Source organism: Rhinopithecus bieti, unplaced genomic scaffold, assembly GCF_001698545.2.
Source record: "Rhinopithecus bieti isolate Rb0 unplaced genomic scaffold, ASM169854v2 scaffold_22039, whole genome shotgun sequence".
NCBI classification, from domain to species: domain Eukaryota; kingdom Metazoa; phylum Chordata; class Mammalia; order Primates; family Cercopithecidae; genus Rhinopithecus; species Rhinopithecus bieti.
The window spans coordinates 432,895-439,750 of NW_016810828.1; the positions used below are offsets into that span (position 1 = coordinate 432,895).

General features: G+C 35.5%; 1 pseudogene across 1 annotated transcript in view; it reads right to left on the reverse strand.

Moving 5' to 3' along the window:
• Positions 1–329: 329 nt before the first annotated feature.
• Positions 330–6,856, reverse strand: part of LOC108542753 (40S ribosomal protein S10 pseudogene) — a 17,177-nt pseudogene continuing 10,650 nt past the window's right edge. Inside the window, exon 2 of the transcript XR_001889356.1 lies at positions 330–484. The product of XR_001889356.1 is annotated as a 40S ribosomal protein S10 pseudogene (transcript). The remainder of the gene's footprint in view (positions 485–6,856) is intronic.

A 6,856-nucleotide genomic window follows, 5' to 3' on the forward strand; every position in this document is an offset into this window, starting at 1 on the left:
TTCATCGTGTCACCAATGGAATGACAAACACAGATAGGCATTAGATGAAGTTTCCTTGAATGTTAATGGTCTGGAGAACACAATTTGAAGAGAAGTGAGAAAAGGTGTGCAGAGCCCTGTAATGACTTCAACTTCTTCCAAGATGATTTTATTCAGAGACGCATTTCCCAAGTCATACTCCAGTATAGATTACCCTCTCCATTAAAAGTTCTAGAGTTCCATCCATCCCCCAGGCAGGAAAGAAAGTTAGGGTTTGTTGTTAACCATGGAGCTGATTTCCCTATCTTTAATGCTTTTACAATGCCTCTGGTTGGGACAATAAGAAAACCTCAGTTAGAGGTACCCATATGTGCCAATTTGCCCCTGGTCATCTCTGCTTCTGCCCAGTAGGAAAAGTGGTAGAACTGATCCTTTTCAAGGACAATGTGACCAACTCTAGGTAACTGTACAGTCCGGTTATAACTAATGAGGAGGTCAAGTGAAACTGCAAGAAGACAATAGGAGATAAAAAGAAACATTCATTTTCATTTCTATTGAAAAATACAAACAACCTGTATCTATCAGACTTCTTTCTTTGTTCTTTATTCAAACAATAACTGAGAAAGGGGTGTAGAGATTGGGCTGGGGCACAGCATATTCTTATTATTTTTTAACTTCATTTTCATTGGAGGCATTTTCAGTGAAACTATTTTCAACAACATTCTACTAATCTTTTTTTCTAATTTCTTTTCTCTTATGAAAAGTTTTCTTTTATATTTAAGCCAAAGTGTTTGTGAAGGTCCTTTTAAATTCAAAGAAAATGAAGTCTGGCATTTTTGGTGCAGAGAGCAATTCCAGACCCGGTAGGGGAGTGCTTATAACTGAACAAAAATTCTTCTTTCACATAAAATGTGAGCTCCCTGCCTGGGGTTCACACATTAATGACTGTATGACTCATTATTACATATGCCTCCAAAGCTGAGGTTCTCTCCTCTGCTAACCCGCTCTGTACAACAGATGTTGAAATGTTAACTGAGGGACAGCAGGTGTGGTTGGAGTTGTTTTTCTCGAGGTCTTTTCTCCATCACTCTTCCGAGCCCTTGTGATACAGCCAACACCAAGTTACAAGGTTACCCAGAGGCTTTAATTGATACCTGGCACAAACTCCACTGTCATTAACAAAATCACAATTCTTCCCAGAGGTGCCTCTTTCACTTCCTTCTGTCTTAGGGGGTAGCTGATAGTAGCTTTCCAAATGTCAGATGGCTTATAACTTCTGGTTCTGTCTCTGATTTTCTTCTATGAGCACTATGTGTTTCCCAGGGGCTGAACAATCATGGGGTTTGGAGGAAAATTTTAATCTGGAAGAGTCGAGTTGGAAAAGTATAGACTTGCTGGATGAAAAGACCTAGTTTCAAATCCCAGTTAAATCTTTAAAAGATGTTTGATGGCAGGCAAGTCACTGAAAAATCCCTCAACATCAGTTTTCACATTATGAAGTAGAAAGAAATTTATTTTGTAGAAGTGTCGGGGAAAGTGGTAGATATGAACAATCGGTGGTAAAGGCTTGGCATAGTAACTGCACACAAGCAAGTAACTGCATACTTTGCATAGTAACTGCATACTTTGGATAAATTGATATTTTGGCTACAATTTTTTGCTCTCCACCCTCCCCAACCCCCAATTCCATACTCTTTGTCATGTGATTTTGCAGTACTTTCCACTTGAGACAGAATAGAAATCTTTGTTCCTTGATTTTGGGCTAAGTCATGTGACTTGTTTTGGCTAATAAAACCTGGATCCAGGTGTGCCAATTCCAAACCTAGGCGTTAAGAAGAAAATTGTGTTTCTATTATTTCTCTTGCACATCTTTTATTGCCATGAATACAGCTTCTCCAGATACTCAGCTTGGGCTCTAGAATAAATTATAGACAGCAGACCTGAGTCCAATCCATAGTAAGGAACTAAGCCCGGTCAGACTGACAAGGAAAGAAAGGCTGCCCGGCCAAACCCAGCTAGGGTAGTTAATATTTAGAAAACCACAAATGAGCCAGAATTATTATTATTATTATTACTATAAGTCATCAAACTTGGAGATGGCTTGTTACACAGAAATAGCTAAATGATATAATACCCACAAAAATGAGTTTTCTGGTTTGAAGTGACTTTTGGCTAGCAGCCCCAATACATGCCTTTTCTGTCTATCTTCTCACTGAAATATCAATGAAAATACAGCAAAGGGTGGAGAAACATCACACTATCACATAAATTTAGGCTAAAAGGCAATCCTTGAATCTGCAAAGAATAGGTATGATCCTGAGAAAACTCCATGTAAAAATTAATAACAGAAATAAACATTGAAGAGCAACCCCTCTCTACTTCCTATCTCCACTCCCAACTATTCTATAATGAAGGTAGAACATTCAATCCCTCCCCAACGAACGCAGAATATTAACCCCCTCCCCTACTTACTCACCAAATGTTTCATAACCAAGTATCAGTTTTCTACATGCAAGATGAGGCTGTAATACTCAGAAATTACCTGAACAGGAGTTAAGGCAATATATGTTTGGGTAAATTGCTTGTCTGGGCACACATGAGCTCTATAAGAAAATTATCATAGGTAGGAACAGAAGCAAGGAGTGCACTGGCAATAATGCATTCTAGGAATTAAAGATTTTCACGTACAACATTCAAGACCCAACAGTGTGGGTAAGAGAGAAAGGCACCATCTAAACAGAGAAAGTAAAATACTGCAAAGAATAAGAATGTGAACTACTAACTATGCATATGTATTTTCCTTTTAACTGAACAGCTGTGATAAATTGCACCAGTGGACAGAGAACATAACCAAAAATTGACTGTTGAAAAAGGCTGACTCTGACCTGATAGAAAATATAACAGAAAAAATAGACTTTATTTCATGACAGCAATATCTAACAAAATTACATAAGCAGTTTCCCTTTGATTCACCAATCCCATATCTCAGAATCTACCCTGAAGATACTCCTCCGAAATACTAGACAATATGTATTCAAGTTTGTTCAGAGGACTATTAAATAAATAAGGCTATCTCCATTCAGATAGCTTCACTCGGCTGTCATACAAAAAGAATGAAAGGCTCTATGTACTGATGTAAAGTGATCTCCAAGATATATTGGTAAGTGACAGATGCAGGATTCACAACAATATCTACAGTATGATAGCTTTTGTGTTAAAAAAAAAAAAAAAAAAAGGACATATCACCACACACACACGTACACACAGACAGACACACAATTATTTTGCCAAAAGACATATTGTAAGGATAAGCCACAACTAGGAAAAATAGTTACCTATGAAAGTCAGAGATAATGAGATGAGTAATGGAATAAAAGGGAGGAGGGCGGTAACAAGAATCTTCCGAGTATTAGTTCGTATATACTTTGTACTCATGAACCATATTGTTTTACACATTCAAAAATAAATAAGTTAATCATGAAAGGAAAAAAGCAAACATTAAAATTAAAAATAGAAACAATAAACACTTCAACTGACATTTGAAAACAGTATTTGGATTGTATAACTATAGAATAATACAACACCAAAATGTAATGTATAAGCCTTTTCTAGGATCCTGATCAGGCAACCCAACTTCAAAAGAAAATTTGAGAAATCAGGTAAACCTAAATATGAAATAGAAATGAGATAATACTCAGAACTTGTTATTTTTGTTAACTGTTGTAATGGTATGGTGGTTACATGGGAAAAGTTAGAGATGCAAGATGAATTATTTAAGGATGAATTGATGTGATGTCTGGGAATTCCTTTGAAAGCTGTCAACAGGGAAAAAACTGTTTGGGATATGGGGAAAGATGAGCAGAGCAAACAGATTGGCAAAATACTGATAATTGTTAAAACTTGGTAGTGGGTACATGCAGGTTCATTATTAATCCATGTACTTTCATGTATATATGAAAATGTAATAAAATGTCTTACAAAAAAGTCATTAAACATGGGAGAGTATAATTCTTGAAAAAGATTAAAAAGACATAACAAAATGCCATGTGCAATGTATGAACCTTGATTCAATTATCTTTTGGAGAAAACTATAAAAGACATTGTTAGGATAAATATGAATGTGTACTAGCTCATAGTAGAGAATTATTTTTAATTCTTTTAAGTAAGATAGTAATATTGAACTTAAGTATGTATTCTTAAGAGAATTAGGCCGAAGTATTTGGGGATGAAGGGTCACGATGTATACAACTTAATTTCAAATAGTTAGGCAAACATATTATAGCATGCATGAAACTTCTCTATTTGGCTTATGATGTTCAAAATATAAACTTATGGAAAATATTCATAAGTCTAACAAGCAATTGAAAACAACTTTAAAACTCTCAGAACATAAATGTAGTATTAAATAAATGGAAAGATACCCATTGTGCTGAGATAAAAAGATGCAAAACTGTAAAGATGCCAATTCTCCCTAAACTATTTTTTTCATGTGGTTCTAAATCAAATAGCATTAGTTGTGCTTGTTGTTGCTATAGAGATGGACATTTGGAGGGTGAGACAAGAGGGAACCTGGAAGAAGTGATTCTCTCTTATAACCTTCTGATAGGGGTATAAATTAGTTCAACCATTGAAGACAGCTCTTTGGCGACAGCTAGAAAGGTTGGAGGTGTACATGCCTAATGCCCAGCAAATTCACTCCTTGAGAAACCTTTACATATAGGCACCAGAAATACTCAAGAATGTTCACAAAAATCATGTGGTTAATAAAACATTTTTTAAAAAAAAAGATGATCTGGAAACTATCCAAATGCCCATAAACAAAAGACACCAACAAATTGTGATGTATTTATATACTGGAATATGAACAGCAGTACAAAATTGACATAGATGAATATAATATTGAGCAAAAACACCAAATCAAGAGGAATTTGTCAATATAATGTAGTTTATACACAGTTCAAAACAGGTACAACTAAACAATCCCTTGTCATATATGTAGATATGTAAACACATCTGGAGACGAGATAGGAAAAGAGCATACAGAACCTTCTACGTGCTACTTCTAGGAAATGTCCCATCCCTCAGGCCAGTGGGATCACTGGTGTTTAGCATTATTTACTGCTTACATTTATGATAAAATATTCATTTATATCATTCAGTCTTTAATTAAAATATTTTAAATTACATTAAAATTCACTAATAAGTAAATGTGTATATTTAAGCTGGAAAATAATAAAAAGTATATGTAATGAAAGGGAATAGACATACCATATTAGTGAAAAGAATTATAAGCTATAACAATTAAAAGTAATTGGTGGCCGGGTACGGTGGCTCACACCTGTAATCCCAGCACTTTGGGAGGCCGAGGCGGGCAGATCACAAGGTCAGGAGTTTGAGACCAGCCTGTCCAACATGGTGAAACCCTGTCTCTACTAAAAATAGAAAAAAAAATTAGCCAGGCATGGTGGTATGTGCCTGTAATCCCGGCTACCCCAGAGGCTGAGGCAGGAGAATCGCTTGAACCTGGGAGGCAGAGGTTGCAGTGAGCCGAGATCATGTCAACGCACTCCAGACTGGGTGACACAGTGAGACTCTGTCACAAAAAAAAAAAAAACCAAAAAACAGTAATTGGTGCAGGCAAAGGAATATGTGGAAAAAAATGAAAGAATCTAGGATCCACAAATGACATTAAGATTATTTGAGAATTTAGAATATGAAAAGATGGTATATTTTACCAAAGACGAAAATAGTATTGGGACAACTGGCTTACCATTTGAAAATAAACTGAAAGTTGATTAATACTCCAAACCTTACACCAAAATACATTTCAGAAAAATTGACCATTTAAAAGTAAAAAAATACAGGAGGCTCATTTTTCCCTGCTTTTCTATTTTACACAGTCATCCAGTGTGCATATAATTTTATGTTCTATATTTCATATATATAGTACATATCTTGTATACTCTTATGGTATTCATATTTATAATACAATATATATCCGGAGGGTTTACCCCAACTTCCTTAACATTTCCCCAACTTTGTAATTTGAGGTTACTGTAAATTTACAATATAGTGTGAAAATAAACTGTTTTCTACAGAAAAAAAAATAAACTAAAAATAAAAAATAAAGCTTAGACTGGGCGTGGTGGCTCACGCCTGTAATCCCAACACTTAGGGAGGTCAAAGAGGGCAGATCACCTGAGGCTAGGAGTTCAAGACCAGCCTGGTCAACATGGTGAAACCCCATCTCTACTAAAAGTACATAAAATTAGATGAGTGTAGTGGCGCATGCCTGTAGTCCCAGCTACTCGGGAGCCTGAAGCAGAAGAATCACTTGAACCTGGGAGGCAGAGGTTGAAGTGAGCCGAGATCGAGCCACTGCACTCCATCCAGCCTGGGCGACAGAGCAAGACTGTGTCTCAAAATAAATAAATAAAGCTCAAAAAGTATTTTAAAAAGTCATCATTGATTTTAAAATAATTTTAAATGAAAAGGCCTTTGAAATTGAAGACAAATTAGAAAGCCAGAAAAATACTTTTACAATGCATATAAAAGACAATGGGCTGGTATTTTAAATATTACTTCATTATTAATATTACTAACAACTATTTAGCACTATGAATCAAGTACTATGGCAAGTGCTTTACATGAATTACCTACTTTAATTCTCACAAGAAACCTAAATGATAGATACTCTTATTATTTGCATTTTACAGATAATGGAACCGAAATATAGAAAGATTAAGTAGCTCATACCCAGGTCAAACAGCTGATAAGTGTTCAGTCAGGATAGGAAACCATGCAGACTAGCACCAGAGGCCCTGCTTTTTTTTTTTTTTTTAATTATTATTATTATTTTTATTATACTTTAAGTTCT